Source organism: Serinus canaria, chromosome 3 (assembly GCF_022539315.1).
Source record: "Serinus canaria isolate serCan28SL12 chromosome 3, serCan2020, whole genome shotgun sequence".
Classification (NCBI taxonomy): domain Eukaryota; kingdom Metazoa; phylum Chordata; class Aves; order Passeriformes; family Fringillidae; genus Serinus; species Serinus canaria.
The window spans coordinates 52,014,176-52,033,986 of NC_066316.1; the positions used below are offsets into that span (position 1 = coordinate 52,014,176).

Below are 19,811 nucleotides of genomic sequence, written 5' to 3' on the forward strand. Positions count from 1 at the left end.
TTGCAGCTCTACTGCCTGGAGGGTGAAATCCACCCCTTTGTGGAATGCTGAGACAGGATCACTTCAGTGCTATTTATTCCCTTAGAAAGGATTTACCCACATTGCACTGGTCTCCTGAAGAGGGTGAAATTTCCTCCAAGCAGAATCTCAAACTCAAGGTTCCCACGGCAATGGAAGAAAGGCTTGTTTTTAAGAAAAAATATATTCCTGCTGCTATTTGACAACAAACAAACAAAAACCCCAAACCAAATTTTAAAAAAGGAAGAAAAGAATACAGATTAAAAGAGAGATTAATTTTATCCCTCCTCTCCTCTTGCACAGTATAACCACAGTTGGAAGTTGGTCAACTTTCTTCTTGCACAGCTTTCTTCTTGCACAGCAACTTCCAGCTGCAGAGCTATATTCACCCCCCAGTTAGAGAAACCTTACTGAAATCTCTGGGCTAGATGCACGGGTACATTTGGGCTGCTTTGCCTGTTTTAGCAATACAGAGCAGCTGTAAATCCAGTTTAACTTGCCACTTCTGTCAGCTCTACCATGCCAGATTAGCACCGCTGTTAGCCTCACAAATATCAACATCTGGAGGTTCTCCTACTGCCCAGTCTGACTTTAAACCTTGCAAATCTGCAATTCATCCACCCATCAGCACAGCTGGCAGGATCAGCCTGAGGTAGTTCTTCACTCTGAGAAAAATCAATTTATCACAATCTCCCATCCTACATTCCTGCAATCAACCGAGCAGATCAAACAAAATTCACTTAATGATCAGCTCTCAGTTATTCCCTGGACAATTGCCCAGTTGTTCTGGAGGGTGACTCCTGACCCTCTCTGGGAGCAGGTGCCTTTCTAGTGCAGGTCTGTGAATCCAAGTCAGCTGGGAAAACAAAATACGCCATTTCTTTGCACTTTTGTATTTCTTTGGATGCCATGAAACAGAGCTAAGTCTTGTTTCCTGCTCCTCAGCCAGGGGAGGTAGGGGAAAGTGGAAGTAAATACAGAGAAAGGCAGAAAGAGGGCAGATCAAAAGGATCAAGGAAAATAATATTAATAATAAAAAAACCACCAAACAAACAAAAACCGAGCAACCACCCACTGCTTCAGTCTGCTCTGTAAAGCAGTACATCTTGGAAACAATATGTCCCTCCACCCCCATTCCAAGACTTTTTCTCTAGGGATATACAACCATCTCAGGGATTAATATCATTTTCTTGCAACATTCAAGTGCTGCTGCACTTACAGTCTTATAAAAAACCCTCCAAAAACCCAGCTTCTTCATTTGCTTTTTGCCTGAGAAAAATGTATGTAAAGAAGAATCAGAGAGATTGGAGTGGGTTGGGGGGAGCAGGTGTATTCATGTCACCTTGATTTTCTAAGAGCAAAGGCTTTACTTTATATATAAATAAGTTAAGGGGAAAAATTTAGGTGCATTTAATTTATTTTTGCCCAGCTCAGTCCCTGCCCCTCACTCTGAATGCATTAATACATCCACCTTCAGCACAGTCGGGCCCTCTGTGTTGCCATGGAACTGAAACCTTTGCAGTTTGGATGGCGACGTACTCATGCTGTATTTATGCTTTGGAGGCACACTGTTCTTACACTTCCTATAACAGAAGCAAAATCACTGCATAGCATTAACTCCCTTCGTATTTAAGGCATTCAATGCCTTTCTTGCCTGATCGTCTTCACACAGAGTTTGCTTTTTCTGTCTTGCCACATGCAAATGAAACACATTTGACACAGCTATTCCCGAATTCATGGACTCAATAGCTCACATGCTGGGCACATTACAGAAGGGCCACAAGACTGTGGTCTTTCCCTCTTTAATAGGAGGCTGCTGTCAGGCCTGCACAGCCGAGACAGGGGCTGCAGAAAGCATAAATGTATGAAACATGCGGGGATTCAGAAAAGTATTATCTTTCACGGTGGAATTTAAGCAGACCGTTTAAACCTAATAAACCTATGTATTGCTAATGCTTTTGATGCTCCTGAATATTCTTTTGTACCCATTTGAATAAACAAATTACACAATAAAGATCCTGCAGTACGGAAGAATTCTTTCAATACCTTTCTTTACCAACCTAGGCTGCTGGGATATCAGTGGTGAGCACAGCTTTGGGCACTTCAGTTAGAAGAAAAACAAAGTCAGTACAATTCTGTGTCATCCTAAAGATTCGGCCCACATTGATTATCTTCAGCAGATCTGAGCCTTTTGCCAATGCTTCTGAAAATGCCTGCACACGAATTGCAAATGCATAGATTTCTATGCTGAAAGCAAAAACAGAGTACAAAAATATCCAACTTCATTATAAAAAAGATTACCATAGTAAATAAATAAACAAACAAACAAATAGCCATTCATGTATGTAAACATTGGATCTGTACCTGCAGAAACAACTGGAAGCCAGTCCATGGTCTGAAGCCAGCTTGAGGCTTTTTTTGTCCCAAGTTAAATATTTGCATAGTATTAAGCTTAAAATTAAAGCATTTGCTGAAGAAACTTGCTGACTTGTGTATATGGAAAAACAAGAGGGAATTTACTGTCCCTGCACACTGGGGCAGATTCTTGGGATGCCTTCTCCTTCCCATGAATTCCTGGACAGCAGAGAGACAGACAGACTACCAACCGGGGAATTCCCCTCTTGGTTTCCGCAGGATTTTGTGCACAGGCTGGACAGAGAGGCAATAACCCAGGTAGTGACTTTATGAAGGCACCATTTGTTGCTTGGGTGCCTGCCCCTCGACCACCTGGTAACACTCCTTCCTTTTAGCATTGTCCCCAGCTCAGAAAAGCCCCATTCACGCAGCACCTCCACCCGTGCAGGTTTGACTGGTCCCTGTGCCGCTCCCAGCTCCCCATTTCTGGTGGCTGGGCCAGCATGCCGGGCCGCTGGCAGGCTCCAGCCACTCACTGCCCCAGGGACACGGGCTGGGGGCTGCCCACAGAGGGGCTTTCTCAGGCAGGGCTGGCTCCTGGCACCCACTTGCCAAAACAGGGCACAAAAGCACTGCTGTGTCTGTGTCCCTGTCTGTCAAGGCAGCTGATTCCCCATCCCCAGGTGCTAGCGGTGCACACGAGACCCTGTGAATGCCTGTGCCAGAAGGGTACCCCCTTCTGCCCCCAGCAGAGGCAGAGCTGTGCTGGCAGCATAAGCTCCCTCTCCTCCTTCCACCGTCAGCACACGTCTGACAGTCGCAGGTCCCCATCGCTGCGCCCATTACCGCCAGTTTACGCAAGGCTCTCACCGTCACCCTTCTAGCTACAGGAAAATGTATATTGAGCTGTGATGAAAGGCCAGCGCAATGTCAAGAGAATTAAAAGGACTCCAGAGACGGATTAGAGTCAAAAAGGAAAGGATTTATGATTGTTAATAAAGTTAAACCTGCCAGAGTCCTGCTTATTCTTTCCAACTAGAGGTAATCAGATCTTAAAGGAAAAATTATTAAGGTGCAAAATTATTAAGGGTATTACCATCCCCTCTGAAAGAAAACCTATGTGTTGCTGTGAAGCACCGGGCCAGGAGAGAGTCAAGCTCACTGTGGCACCTACACTGACCCCAAGGAAGAGAGGAAAAAGAGATACATCCTGCCCTGTGCCTTGGGCTAGCAGCAAGGACCTCAGTGCCCATCATGAATGTCACCTCAACAGCCCCAGTGACACCTGCCACTCCACAAGTAGTAGGTGAGCTAGGACTTCCACAGACCATGGAGCACCATGCCACGCCTCAGCAACAAGCATGGGCAGATAGGGAAGAAAAGCTTCCCTCTCTGCTGGCAATTCACATCCACAAGGGAAAAGGACAAAGCAAAGAAGGAAGCTTTTGCTTCTCCCAGTCTGGTGTCACATGTGCACCTCCTGCTGAAGAATGCAATCTACCTGGATACCATAGGATTGCTCTGAAACTTGATTTAATTGTTTTATAATCTAATGTGCCTAAAAGTTAACATAATTTTACAAGACACTCGAGCTGGTTGCCCAAAGCAGCTGTGGGTGTCCCAACCCTGGAAGTGTCCCAGGCCAGGCTGGATGGTGCTATGAGCAACCTGGTCTAGCGGAAAGTGCCCCTGCCCATGGCAGGGGTGTTGGAACTCTACGGTCTTTAAAAGTGCTTTCCAACTGAAGTTGTTCTATGATTATAAGAAGTCAGTGATTTTCCACATTGAAATAACAAAGCTGAGAGAAGGCAAATCAAAGTGGAGAACCAAAGTTTAAAAAAACTACTGGGAATTTTCTATCCATATCTAAATTACATGCACTTTATTAGACCTCAAGTTTTCATTTTTCTACTGCTTAATAATCACAAATATGTTATATATACCCTTTCCATTTTGTCATTCTTTCACTATATTACATCAAATTTAATTTCCTGTGGAAGTGTGCAATCTTTTCAGCTGTCACTGTCTCAGAAGCTTTTCTGTAATAAGCAGAGCCTCATCCTCTGGCAGGTCAATCTTTTATGAGCTGTGCTCCTGCAGATTAACTTCCTAAAATGTTTGCAATGCTATATGAGAACTGGCAAAAGAGGAGAACCAAAATAACAGCCAAAAGGAAAAATAAACATGAAAACCTTCACTTCCTTCTGACTCCTGTGTTCACCGGTCAAAGGGAATTTCATTTTGATGTGTGTAGATGGCAAATCCGTGAAGGTTATTGCCGCCTACCAGAAGCTTCACGAGGTGCGAGACACAGTCTCCCGTGCCCTTCAGCTCATTAAAAGTACAGCTGTGAGATGGCTGCTCGCCCTCTGTGCTGGGGAACACGGAGACCTGCAAGCAGCCACCGCTCCGACAGCTGCCTCTCCCCACCGCCTGCCCTCGGCACTCCGAGAGGGCCCCAAAAAGCCACATTCCACCAGGAGAGGGAAAATGCAAACCGAGACGCACTCATGCTTTTCATGATGAGATACCTGTGATGGCAGGAAAGCAGGCCAGCTGGTCTGCTGGGTCCTTTCCAGACCTCTGCCCCTGCAGGACATGAAACTCATTTTCTTCAAACCAGCTTTCCATTTCTAATTCTTACACACACACCAAAACAACTTATTTACAAAAACACAAACCAACAAATGCTTCTGAATGTTTGAATCAACTCACAAGAAACATAAGCAACTGAAATTCTTATTCCTGTATCCCTCCTGAAAAGGTGCTTAGGTATGGACAACAGGAGAGACATCTGAAGTAATACAGTGTCTGCAAAGGGTCATGTTAATGATGTTTGGCCAGCAGAGACTACTGAGGGTGGCTAAAGAGCCATGCTAGAAGCCCTGCCAGCAGAAGAGGTGCAATGCTGGCTCACTTCAGTAGTAGATATCACCTCTGAGAGCTTCTCTTTGAACTGTCCAGCCAGATGTGGAAACCTTCACCAACCAACACACAGGCTACCCCAGCTGTGAAGTGCTCTCCCAAAACACACTGCATTGATCAGTGAGGAACAATCTTCCTCTTCCTGCTCCCTGTAAGACTTCTGCCTTGCTTTCCCTCTCTCACATCACTGCAGTAGCAGTGGATCTTCCACATTTCTGACAGTGTCTTCAAAATTACACATAAAAACACAGTGCATTAAACCCAGGTATATACTTTTAGAGCAAACAGTCATCTCTCCTTATCACATGTAACAAGCATTTCACTAATTGAGTTCTCATTATTTTGTCTATCCATTTCCTTGTAATTCTGTTTTATGTTTGTATTTTTAATACATAATCTCTAAGAAATGGCTAAGAAGTAAAAAAAAAAAAAAAAATATCCAAGCAGGGAACATTACTTTAACAGAAGGTGTTAAATGCAGTGCTATTCCATTCCCATCAGCATGAAGAAATTTTTTCAGCCAGCTTTGCTGGAAGTTGCATTGGGGCCATGAGTCAGATGAAGATGCTCCATGCTAACAGCTACGTGGTCTGCTCTGAACTGCTTTAGAACCTAAGACAACAGTGTAATCACTCTCATAAAACCATTTTGTCATAGTCTTACAGGACCTGAGTGTGTGTTAAAAATATCAAGCCAGAATCATAGAAAAGAAAAACATGCCAGCTATCAGTGACCTTAGAATTTCTGTCTTGTAGGCCATAAATTGAATAGCCTCCCTTCACCAGATGTGGATCTCAATCTCCATTTCCTTATCCAGGCTGAGGAAAAAAGGCTAAAATATGAATTTACTTCCTATCGAAATCTTGGTCAAAGATGGTGGGTGATGTAAAGACAAACATCAAGGGAATAACTGCCATCATCTGGTTGAGTTTGGTAAAATGGAGTTAATTTACCCTTCTTTAGGGACTCACTGGTGTGTGAAATTAATCTAATTTAGACTGACCAGAAATTGAAAATGTAATGAAGAAAGAAAGCAATTAAAGATCTTTCCTAAATGCAAAAAAAAAAAAAAAAAGGACTGCTGTAAGTGCAGCAATACAGTTAAAGTACAGAATCCTTCACGCTACTGCTACCACTGCCTCCTTCTTGAGAGAGAGAACAATCATCTGTATATCTACATTTCCTCACTGCACCAGTATAATCTCATCCAAAGGAAACACTGGTAGAATGCTTCTACCAATATCTGTGAATAAATACATGTTCAAGTAAAAACAGTTCACTATTCTGCATCCAGGCCAGGCCTAGCAGATAAACATCTGCTGGAACAGCTCCATGTAACTGGTTGTACATGTGGCTTAACGTTCACTTCAATGACTTTTAGCACCTTCTTGTTATTGTTTCTGTGCTGTTCCAACAAGCAATGGTTAATGTAAGATGCAGACGTTCACATACCGTGTACTTGTGAATAACTGGTTCCCAGAGATGCGGCAGTGATAACATTGTCATCGTAGGAGTCAAAGTAGCTCAGGGTAGATCACATGTCAGAAGAGGGTCCCACCTGAAAGTATAACAAATCCAGATACTAAGTTCATCGTATTCACAGGTTTACAGCAAGCTCTGCCAATGCATTTGTGCATTTCACACATTCATTCTGTGCATTAACAGGGTCTGTGCTTTTTCCAGGCTCACAGAAAACATTCTGCCATTCACAGTGGCAAGCAAAAGTGCCCTGCTGTAGGCAAACTGTTTTGGCCCACTGCTCTGGACCATATTTTAGGCATACTATCTAAGCATTGAAAACTAGTTTTCAATTTTAAAGCAGAAGCTGTTACTGTCTGGCGGACGGATACAGAACTTCAGATTTCCCATTTGTCAGGTCCTTGAAAACCATGTAATTCCTTTCACCAGTACACCAATGCATTGCCAGTTTGGCTTCATCTTCCCTTTTTTTTTCCCCCAAACATTGTAAACTGATGGTTTGGAAGTAGATGCAACGCTGGAGCTCTCTTGTAACCTGTTTTTTTTTGAGATCACTTCCCATTGATAACTACAATCACCTTATTTATAATCATATGATAATTTAAAACCACTTGATGGGTGAGTCTGTTTTTGCACATTTTGGTAGGTAACCAATGCAGAGATGGGAAATGAGCTTGCCTTAGCAGTGCTATCTGCAATGACAAGACACGCTGCAACAAACAAACAAACAAACTACTCAATTTCTTAATCAAGCCTCCCCGAACAGTAGCTGATCTTTCTCCTACTCTACAAGCTGCATCTCATCCAAGAGTAAGTGGTTTTCAAGAAGAAAGCCTGGTATATAACAAAGAATTTTCAAGAATTTAGATTTTAGGTATAGTTTATATTTTATAAATTACTCTAATGCTTCTTTGAGTTCATGCCCCCAAAGTGGTTTGGCTCTTGCCTTTATTACACTTCATTGAGCAGCCTCAACACCTCACAGTTCACTAGTATCATGTACACCTTAATTTGCTGCCATCTGAGCAAGTCAGTGTCTCCTATATTCTGCACTGGTTTTCAATAACAAGTGTAAAACCATGTCAAGACTAAGTTGCAAAGAACATAATCCATGGGTCCAAAACAACAACCAAATTATAGGTGAAGGGCAGTATACTGCCCATGGGTATGATGCTGCAATGCAATATCTGAAGATTGCCTGCTCTGAAACAGTATTAACACCAACAGAGTTGTGCACCTATTTGTGGGCACAGGCACACTTAAATGCCAGACACTGAGGTGAGCTGCAGAGCCACAGCATGGACCCAGCAGCAAGGAGGAAAACGGGGGAGCAGTGACTGCCCTGAGGCACCGCTGGCTGGCAGATGGTGCAGAGAGCTATCCAAGTCTCAGACAGATCTGCTCTACGGAACTGCTGAAATCTTTTTTCCCAATAACTCTCCTTCACCTACAAAAGCAAAATTTCTCAACCTGTTGAAGCCCTAAAAACATCTTCCTTCCCAGAGGAATCATTCGTGACATACCCCCCACAGAAGAGTAAACACAGCCTCCAACAGAAAAACACGGTAAGACATGCAAAACATTCTTCTTCTGCTTGCAGATTTATTTGGAGTCATTTAATAATCTGTCCCTAATGGCTGCACCTAATAATTTACCTTGCAAACTACCAGGACTTTTCAGGTGAATAATTTAAACATTTTTCTTTTTTTTTTCTTTATGTCTGTTAACAGTAGAGTTAGAAAATGAAAACTCTAACGAATACTTTAATTTTAAAGTTCTAAATCACCACATGAATTGAAAAGAATGATCACCAGATAGCTACATCATGAACAGAATTATACAGCATACATGGAACCAAGTGAAATGCAGTCTGTCATCTCTAGTGAATCAGTTCAAACCTAACTCAAGTTGGTAGCTGTCACCAGCTACCTTTGGCTTCCTACTCTCCGGTGTCCTGTAGGAAATCACTTTGTAATTCTCCATTTGATTCCCTTTTGCTCAGATTTCTTCACTCAGTCTTTATCCTCTTCCTTGGCCAGGTCCAGATTTTCAAGGTGACCAGTTATGCCTCATTTCAGAGCCTCCGTTTCTCTGTTCATAGTTGAGATGGGAGGGATCTCAGAGACTGTGTAGAAGAAAGCCAAAACTGCTCAAAACAAACCACTTTTAGTGGAGCCAGAGGCACTAATGAGCAACAGCTTAGAACTGATGTAATTACTCATGATCCTGACAACTTTCAAGATCTTTTACATAGATCTTTCCGGCAGAGGCCTCCTAATTCCTTACCTGTGTCGAGAAACAAACACCAAAGTCCCAAAAATTCACCTAAAAGTTGCAAGTCCTAGAAGAGCTTCTTTAAGGCAAAAGCATAGTCTTTCTAGGTGAAGCAGAAGCATGGAAGCCATTGTGAAATGAAATGGAAATGGAAACTATATGGGTGGTATTTAAGTATGTGGTTCTAGCAATTATGGAAATAGTGTTGACAGAAATCCACTGGGGACCCAGTGCTTAAATCTCAGTGGGAGAAAGACTGGGAACTAAACATACAAATCAATAGAGTCTCTACAGAAAGAGAAACTGGGAAGAAAATGGATACAGTTCTTGTCCAAACTGTTTATTTTCTATAGCTAGACAGTGATAATCTCTTCTGCTATCAATTAAAACCTTCAATTTCACAAGCAATGTTTTAAGAAAATGCCATATTAGGTACAGTTAGAAAAATTAATGGAAGCTGAAATTAAATTTTTGCTTCCAACTTAATTCCAGACATGTGTGCCATCACTTCGTAAAACTGAGCCTACATGTCTTAGGACTATCCTAAAACTGCATTTATACATACTAAACTACAGATACGTTACTCCCTTTCCCCAAAGTTACTCCTTTCTTACAACAAAGTACAGCACCGAAGAAGCAAATATGCAATCTTTTGTACTAAAAACATTCATATCAATGCACACAGTGACGTCAGACCAACAGAGCCACAAGTATTTAGAAAGTCCCTAGAAACACATTGTTGTGCTCTAGGACTTACCAGGCTTTTAGCAATTCTTTCTCCCCATGCTAATTTGAAGAATGAATGAGGACTTAAAAAATAGACAAAGCAGCTAAACCAAATGCTTAGATTGATTATATACAAGCATCAAACTCTTTACTAAACCGAGGTCGGGAGGTATCAAGCCTCGAAAACTTTCCAGATAAATATAATAGAACATATTTTATAATTAATTAAATCAAAAACTGTAGCTTCTAATTTTTAAAAAAATATACCTCTTAATAGCCTTTCAGAAAAATAGGGTTTAAAGTTAAACAGAAATATGCAATTAATGATCTGAAAAAAAAAAAATTCTGTCCTTTCCTCTCAATAAATCTAAGACTCAAGTATTGCTTTTCTGGCACCTGTTTTCTGTTTAACAACTTCAGCATGATTTCAGTAAAGGTGAGAAAGTTGGTATTTTGTTCTCTCTGCCATCAGAAGCCGCATTACAGACTGCACTTGTATGCTTTACTATGAAACGCAAAAAATGGATGGATGGATGGATGGATGGATGGATGGATGGATGGATGGATGGATGGATGGATGGATGGATGGATGGATGGATGGATGGATGGATGGATGGATGGATGGATGGATGGATGGATGGATGGATGGATGGATGGATGGATGGATGGATGGATGGATGGATGGATGGATGGATGGATGGATGGATGGATGGATGGATGAAGTGACAGTAAAATATATCAGACTGACATCCACGCAGACTGAAGCCCTCTTCTCCATACAGAAGAGGCACAGTGCTTGACAATGGCACAGGCTTTTCCCCAGTCCACGTCTCCACACACACTGCAGCTGCACTCTGGGAGGAAAACAGGAGCAGTGGTTTCTCAGTAGCCGGGAATTACACAGCTGATACTCAGTTCTGCCTGTGTAACGTCTGTGCAAACACAAACAGGTCACATCAACAAGTGGGAGGGCAAGCAGGAAGAGAGTGAGAGAAAGGAGATGCAGCTGCAGACAGGGGGTAAACTGCACAAGGGGGTTCCACGGTGATGCACAGCAATCTGCTGCCCAACAGCACTGGGGAATTCAGAAACCACAAACTGGAAGCAGTCCCTGGCACAAAGCTGCACAAAAGGAGTGAGGGGCGTGCCAGAGCTGTACAGAAAATAAAGCATGAAAATCTCCAGACAAATTACTTTTTCTTTCCCTTTTTTGATAACCTGCAGAGAAAGCCTCTAAAATTAAAAAATACTTGTTAGACTGACATGATATATTCCACAGCACTACTTAATTAATCAAGTACATTATTCTTTGTCACTTTGTCACTCTATGACTTGCTTTGACCTTTCTCTCTTTTAGACTAATCTTTTTTTTAAATTTTTTTAAATCCTGCCCCTTATTTTCATGAATGTTTGTGATCACAAAATATATTGAGAGTGACAGACAGTAAACATTACTGGAGGCTGTTGCACTTGGACTGTGACTTGGACTGTGATGTGAATGATCATCCAGAGGCGGGTATATGAGCTCAGTTAGAAGGTCACTCCAATGCCCATCCCTCCAAAAATCAACACTTTTGAAAAACAACCTCTAAAATCAAGATCTAACACCAGGAGAATTTCACAGTAATTCCTATTTCTATTCCAGCCACAGTAATGAAACTCATTTCAGAGATCAAAAGTCATTAAACAGAGAATGTTGACAAATGAGACAGAAGATGCAGGGGATATGAAAGCACAGGGAAAAATACCCTATTCCACCCCATATCCCACTGAGATATAAGATCCCAAGCGCTGGTGAGAGACATGCAGAAAAAGACAGACAGAGTCAGTCTAGAAAAGCACAAAGAGATTTGATCACTAATCAGAGACAGAAACCCATCTGAAAGTCACAAGTGTCTCTGCAGGCTCTGAAAGACAGAATTAAATTGGCTTAGTACTATATTCAAAAAGGAATTTAATTAGCTGACATTAAGCAGGATAAGTTTGCTGTACCATGTTCTCTGACAAGCTGTCTCCAGAAGGGTAAGTGGAAGGTAAAATCTTATTTTTCAGGATGAGATTATGGCCATGCACTGAGACAGAAGGTAATGGCATGTCTGCTGAGGGCAGCTGAAACTTGGTGCTGGACATTTCATCTCACCCTATAAAAGGATGGTATGTGATAGACGAGCCAGAAGTGCAAGTTTCAGATTCTGCACGTTTATTCATATGGCTGTGCAGCTTCGTCCTCCTTCTGCTGTTGCCACTTACATAAAGAAGAGAACCTTGGTGTATAACCTCTGCCAGGAGCTTTTTCTCCAGTTTCTCTCAGTCAGAGCTGCTCCCTGGAAAGACTACAGTACTCTAGGAGCAATTTATTTATTTTTGTTTACAAGAGAGCAGGTTGGTCCCTGGTTGGAAGAACAAGGTCTGTGCAAGGGGCAGTGTCTGCTCACCGGGCAGGCTAACACATCTGTCGGCTGCTGGTGTGTGCTCTGCTCTTCCAGGACTTCTCTACATGTACTGGAACCTGCCCACCACAGTGCAGCCTGCAAGCAGGGTGGTGGTGTTTGACAGCAAATAAAAGGAAACACAAACTGTGGTAAAAATCTAGCAGCACATAGTGACGAATGAAGAATCAATGGTAAAATGCATATAAATCCAAATTGTTTCCCCAAGGAACACTTGGAAGAAATGGAACAACACATTTCAAAGGAAAAGTCCCATAAATACAGGATGTAACAAGCCTTGCCTTCTCATGCCTCCTTGTATTGATAAATTTAGTTCTGGAGATAGGCATCTCACTGTCAGTGCTAGAAATCCTGCTTATTGTCAAAGCAGGCACATGCATCCCAGGGTGTGACCAGGAAAGCTATTGCTCACATCACTTACACTAATTATTATCTCAGCTCCGTCACACCAGAACCAAGCCAGATTTACCAAGCAAGACGGATTTACCAAGCAAGCTTCACCCATCCCATTAGCAAGTCATTAAGGAGGTGTTCTTCCATCCCCTGACAAAAGTGCACAGCAATATGAGATCTCAATTTAGGCTGGCAGTGCCCTCCTTCCTCCCCTGACTCCTCTCTCCAGGAGTGTATCTAGGCTGTGTGACCTTGTGTGGCAGCTCACAGATTTTGAGTGCTAGCACAACACACCTCATGCCCTTCTCTGGCACCACATTAACCACCCTACTTTAATGACTTCAGCTGATAAACCACCCTGTGTACCCAGCCATCTTCCCCAGTGCTGCATCTACAGCAGTAAATTGAACACGCCCTTTCCCATACCCTGCCACCGTGTCATCCACTAGCAGAGAAAAAGCCATGAGAGTCTCAGCTGGCAGTCATGGGTGAAAAACTGTTTTACCAGTCAAGAGACCCCTGTTTTACTAGCTAGGTGACCCTGAATCTCTCTGCTTTTTTCACATGAAGAATCCTGCTTCTTTCCAGCTACAATGAGAACCACAGATACAAGATCCCACTTATTACTGGGGATTATCTACACCACCTATTACTCTACATAGCTACAGATCAGAACTACCTTCAACTAAACAAACAGAGCTACAGAGAACATATGATTTTGTAGTACTATTTCTTAATTATTTCACTCTCTTCCAGGAAACTCAAGTCCACAGCTGAGCACAAATAAAGACACAAGATCTTTATGATAAGAAAAGCAAAACAATGGCCTGACATGACCTAACGAAAGCACAGGATACTAGTCCCCCAGGGTAGAAATCTCCTTATTCCAAAACTTCCTTTCAAGTGTTTTGAATATGTTACTAAACAAAGAAAACAAGACATTCACTTTTGCAAGGCAGTAACATTTTTTTAAATAGTGGTATCTGACATTATTCCATAAATCATCCACAAAATCAATGTGCTTTATGTCAGATGGGACCTTTAAACTTAAGAATAAAACAAGTTTAGGACTGAATTTCAATGCAAAGATACATGTAATAAACTAGATATGTCAAAAGCTTCAGGGGAAAAAGGGTTGCTGAAGGTTTAACATGGTTTAACACAGTGCACAAAGGCACATAGATTTACCTCTGTGATGCTAAGTGATGTATGGTGCTGGGAGTGCCACCAAATCATAGGACTTGAGAAATAGACTGAGTTCTTAGCCACCAGTGATTTCTTACCTGACCATGGAGGGGGCATCTCACAATCTGTCTCCATCTTTGATCCCTGTGATAACATTTCCTTCCTCTCCTCATCTGTCAGGTACTTATACTGTACATCCAGTGAGCTTGAAGATGTAAAGACAAGGAAGGCTACATCTTCATAAAAGATTTTAGATATTACCTCACAGACAATAAAAGTAATGGTAATAAAAAAATCACTTCCATGACACAGTTCTAACATTTTACCATTTTCACACAGCTTCCCATCCAGAAAGTATTCTCAAAGGAATTAATTCAACCTTGCTCCTAACATCTCTTTTGTAACCTTGTTTCCTATGTAAAAAAAAACCCCTGCAATCACAAACTGTGTGTGATGTCACACCTGTGTCTATCCGCCTCCTCTTAATAATTTCTCTAAAGACATTCAACAAAGAGGTAGCAGTCTCAAAATTACTCAGTTGCCAGAAGGTCCTTCCCATTCCAACTTATGCTTAGGCAGGAGAGAGATGGTCAGCATTCATGTTAAGGGAAAAATCTTCCACGTTGAGTCAGAGAGCAGAGAACTTGCACATAAAACACTGAGACACGAAACGGTGCCAAAAGCTGAAGTTCACAACTACAGGTGCACCCATATGGCTAAAAGAAAAGTGGGAAAGGAAGCAAATTCACCCACTGGAGTACACTGGCCCAGCTACCCACCCATTTTGAGATGTACAGCTTGTAACTGTGGTCTGTACCTCACTAGGAAAAGCCCACAAAGTTCTCACCCAGTGTCTCCCATGGAGTTTTCCAGGGAGGACACAGTGCAGCATCTGAAAAACCCTGAAGCCCTCAGTGAGAAGATACTGCATTAAAATGGTGAGAGGAAAGCCTGGTAGCTGTTGCAGAAGAAAATACACATACATACACACACCCCTGAGTAGTCATTACAGTTGCAAAGACAAAATTCCAAACCTGCAATAATACAATATTGTCCCTCTTGTTCTGTCACAACTGGCTGTTTCAGCAACATGTAACAACAAAATCAAAATAAACACCACTGATGAACTTCACTGCTGTCCTCTCAAAAAGCAGTGTCTGCCAATAATTACCTTCATGCTACTGCCACTGCAACACAGGAAAGTCAGATCAGCAGCAGGTAAATTATAAAATTATAACCAGCAGCACTGAAATTGTAATCTTATTTTGCTGTAAAAACTAAAGAGAAAAAAAAATTTAAAGGATACATATTTGTGCCAATTATATCAAAACACATCTAGATGTTGATGATACTTCAAATATACTGTGTAATAAAAAATATGATGAAACAACTTTTGAAGTAATTACTTTTGAAGTCATTTATTACTCATTCCCATACTTGATAAGAAAACGAATATTATACTTATTTATTTATTTTAGGCTATCAAAAGCATCATATTCTGAAAGTGGTCATTTCTTTCCACTACCAGCTTGTAGCATCCTGCTTCCATCTCTGCAGTTTAGTAACTCGGAGTTTCATCTGCTGGTGTGAGGGAAAAGATTTGAGTAAGTGCAACTACAAGAAATGGCTTGCAGTTGAAAGACAAATGATAGCAGGATGGAACACATAACAGAATATTTTAGAAGTCTAAAATTTTTCTTCATATTGATATAATATGGACAACAGATGGGTTTTTAAATGCAGCTCTCGATACAACTTTGCATGTGAGAAGGAAAATAATTTGGAGTTCACGGGAACAGGAGCAGATTGTTCTGTGAATCCAGTTGGTGTCATTCTGCACTCTTAAATTCTCCTGCAAAATACTGTAAGCAGAACAGCAGGAGTCCCAAAATTCCCCATGCTGGCTCCAGCTCAATAAGCATTCCTATTTACAAAGTATATAACCATATACTTCAGGAGAATGTGTAGGACCCAGTGATTTCACTACAGCTTAGGAATCTGTCTGAAATTAAAGTTTCTCTTAGGGGCTTTGCTAATGAAACACCAGATTCATCTGGCAGATATTTGGGCTGCATTTCTCTCATGCCTTGGCTGCTGACTGCACCTTAGTTAGGCTATTTTTCCTCTTAAGTAAAGGAGATTGAACTGCACTCCAAAGCCACATGCAGCCTGACTTTTGCAATGTCTTCTATTTTTAACACCATAAATAGTATGAGCAGAGGTGCCCACAGTAAATGGCACAACTATTGGTCACTCTGAGAATGGTCACTTAAAAACAGACACAAACAAAAACAAAAATTAAGTTCAAACCCTGCAGTCAGTTTTAGCACAAAGCCCCTGCTGGGTCCCTATGGATCAATGGCATCTTTTCTACAGGACATCTCTGTAAGACAAGGACATGAAGAGAACACTGCACAGCAGTGACAGTGCTGTCCCTCACTCATATTGATGAATATGAAAATCAGTGTAAGGCAGTGTGAATCTTGCCCCAAACTCATGAGCTATGTAGCAGAACCAGGAATTGAAGCTGTGGGGGCTGAGTCCCCACACAGCCTGCTAGTCACTAGACCATACTTCCTTGGGTAGAGGATCACAGTAAATACACCAAGTCAGCTGTGTACTGCTGAGCTCGTGTGATCACACATCATAGACAGTAAAACATGCCACCACCATAAACTCAAAGGTCTACTCCATGCATATGACGTTGCCATTTCTAGTTTTGATGCAAAGCATTCAAATTCCAAGTGCAAACACATGCATTTAAAGCAGGTTTTCAGATGGAATAAAGTATACATTGAAGCAGTGAGTGTTATGCTAGTTTTCAGGGTTTCTTTGCAAAATGGTTGCAAAAAAACTGTCATTACCATTTTGAATCTGCAAGAATGACATGTCAGCAGAAACAAAAAGATTTCTTCCCCACTATTGCAACCAGGCACCTTACTACATGCAGTATGCCAGGAAAACAGACTTGCTGCAGGAGGAGTTGAACTGGCACAAACTCAACAGAAAGGATTTTAATCTACAAACACTGCACTGTGGCAAGCAACTGCACAAGGAAGCATGCTCCAAGCAGCTAAACCAAATCTTGCATGATGCACTCAAAAAAACAATTCCACTCTTGAAGTAAACCTGTGACAAACATCTCCAAAGTTTGGGAAGGTTCAAAACCAGAGCCTGCCAAGGTAAAGAAAGACAGCACATATTTTTGCAGGGTGAAACCTGTTCTCTACAATAGAGAAGGGTGTTGTATTGGTGCTTCCAAAGAAACATGCACCATGGCAACATCACCAGGGTGTTGAACTCGCCTTGGTAAGAGTGATGGTGTAATCAACACAATCCTACAGCCAGTCCTGGCTACAACTGAAGAAAAGCTTTTGCTTCTCATCCCCACAAACAGGGAAACCATCATGACTTATGATCTGTCTCTCCCAAAGCAGTGGCAGGGTCACAAGGGACTGGCTGAGGGGCAGGAGGACTGCAACAAGCACAATCACAAGAACCAGGCTAACGCTCTCAAATCCATCCCTGTGACAAGGAGCCATGACCACACACCCATTTAGGCTACATATTATACAAATTTCAGTGTTACCTGGGCTCCAATTCTACACACACTGCAGCTCTGCAGAGGTTGTGTTGCAGCAACACAACGTGGAAACAGGGTGGCCTTTGCATGGCTCCCGACACAGTACAAGGCACACAGTACAACCAGAGTTAAAAGAAAATAAGTCTGCAGTAATGAGAAAATTTGTTTAAAACTCTCCCATCTATTCTTTATTTTTATCAGACTTACTGTAAATTTGTTTGAGTTTTTTTTTAATGCTTCAATCTGCTAAGAAAAGTCTTCTTGCAGATGGACTGGTAATGAAATACAAATAGAATGCTTAATATGAAAAAATTAATCCACAGCATATTTTTTTCCTTTACTTATTTCATCTTAATTTGCACCTAGTCATTTTCATGCTGAGCATCTCATTTGGTTAAATAATTAGTGTAAATTAAATTTCACCTTTTTTAACAGGCAAAAATGGTGAAACTGGGTTGGTAATTGTTTCAAGTTTTGCCACAACATGGAAACAACTTGATAACCTGACAACACTTAAGGGTTTGAAAAAACAAGATACACAAAAGCAAGGAAAATTAAACTCTGTACAGCAACTTGAAGGGCAAGAAATCCCTCCGTGCAGAGCCTTATGACCTGGAGTAGTAACCTCTGAAGATCTATTCCAAGACCTCAGGATGTAAGAGTTTACTCTTGAGCAAGCCACTGCCTGCTCATGCACAGAGATACACCCCCTCCTTGTCCATGCATCACTGCCACTCATGGCAATGTACTTTCTTCCATCCAGCAGCCACATGCTTACCCTACTCTGCTCGCTCACAGATTTCAAAAGAAACATGTTGAACAACTCTCACTCCTCACAGGCACGGATCCCAGCTACGCTCACCTGCCATGGCACCATCCTGTGCCAGCACAGCCCAGCTCACCCGCCAGCTCATCCCCTAGCTTACCTCCCCATGAGCCCTCAGCCCACCCCTGGCTGCACCCCAGCAAAAGCCAGCAGGCACAGGCTCTCCACCTGACAAGATAAGGCAGCAGAGAGCAACAACAACAACAACCCCCTCTGCAGCCATGCTCATCTCAAGGATCCCACCAAAACGTGGGGTGGAAACTCCCATGGGTCCCCTGATGCTCCCTCTGACTCTCCTGGCTTTACAAGTCGTGGCTCTGAACAAAGCCACAAGGACTTCTCATCCAAAAGAGTAAGGGAAACTCAAGTAAAGTACACCCAAGTAAAGGACACTCAAACCCTCCTAAGTAGCCATGACAGCAAAGTGCACCAACAAAAATTCCAACAATTTTATACAATGTCCCCACACAATGTCCATCTGTATCAAGTAAATCATGGAGTTGCAGAAAGGACATGACCATTAGTCACACAAAACTCACTACAGAGTCAAAAGTAATAAATATTGGAGCTGATAGAAACAGAAAGCATTTGATGAACTCTAATTTTGGTTCTCACCATGCAGGTTCAGGAAAATGTCTTTCTCCACCTACAAAGCCAAGGTGCCCTCATGTGCCACTGCTTGGATTCCCAGCTCTAAGCTTCCGCTGCTCCAACAGAAACGTGACTATACAAAACTAAGTCGATTCAGTACAATAAATGAAAATTCTCCAGTAGACTGATTTTTAAGTTTTCATAAAAAAAGCAAGTTTCTTCTGAAGGATGTTGTACTGACAGTCCAAGAGAAATCCTTCATTTGTTTGGAAAATAAGGACATACCAAGAGCAACGTGGTTCACTTCCTTATAGTGCCTTTTCGACATCCCTTGGCCATGACCTGGATGGCCTCCAGTGTGAGAAAATTCTCATTTCCGTCTGTGCTTGTTCATCCCCTGTCTCTGGGCTGAGGTTATCAGCACTGGTGCTGGCTACAGCAGCGGCTTACAGAGGCTGCTTGTCACTGTAACATCTCAGCTGCCACCTGTGCCAAGGCGCCATCAGCCACTGTGCTCATGTACACATGGCAGCGCAGGAGACCATCGGTATCAGCACTCATTTTTGGCCATCTGTTGTTAACAACAATAAAGTTTAAAAGTACAGGAGTTTATAACCCTATGCCACAGTTTACAGATGTTTCATTTATAGATAAAAAAAAGGAAAAATATATAATTATTTGGTCAAAATGAGGGAGAGCAGGACAGTTTGAAAGGGAATTCAGGAGCACTAAAGCATTCCTTTCCAAAATAGTCACTATTCCTAATCCTTACCTAAAGATATTCTTGCACCTTTATCTTCTGACATTATTATTTAACATCTGTATACGTGCCACTAAAGCAAGAAGTCATCCCAGGCTTAACAACTCAGCATGGCTTTGAAGATCAAGCCGAAGTAACAGCAGAGAAAATTGTCGAGGAAATATTATTAAAGGAAAAATTAGCTTAAAATCAATTGCTTTTATTCTAATGCATTCATATAATCACTTGCCTCTCCTTTCTATAAAC

General features: G+C 41.9%; 1 protein-coding gene across 15 annotated transcripts in view; it reads right to left on the bottom strand.

The window, feature by feature from the left end:
• Positions 1-19,811, bottom strand: part of HIVEP2 (HIVEP zinc finger 2) — a 137,047-nt gene that overhangs the window by 97,666 nt on the left and 19,570 nt on the right. For all 15 annotated transcript variants that reach the window (XM_050973180.1, XM_050973175.1, XM_050973178.1 and 12 more), the window contains one exon: positions 6,751-6,856. The gene's annotated coding sequence lies outside the window, so the exon portion shown is untranslated. The remainder of the gene's footprint in view (positions 1-6,750; positions 6,857-19,811) is intronic.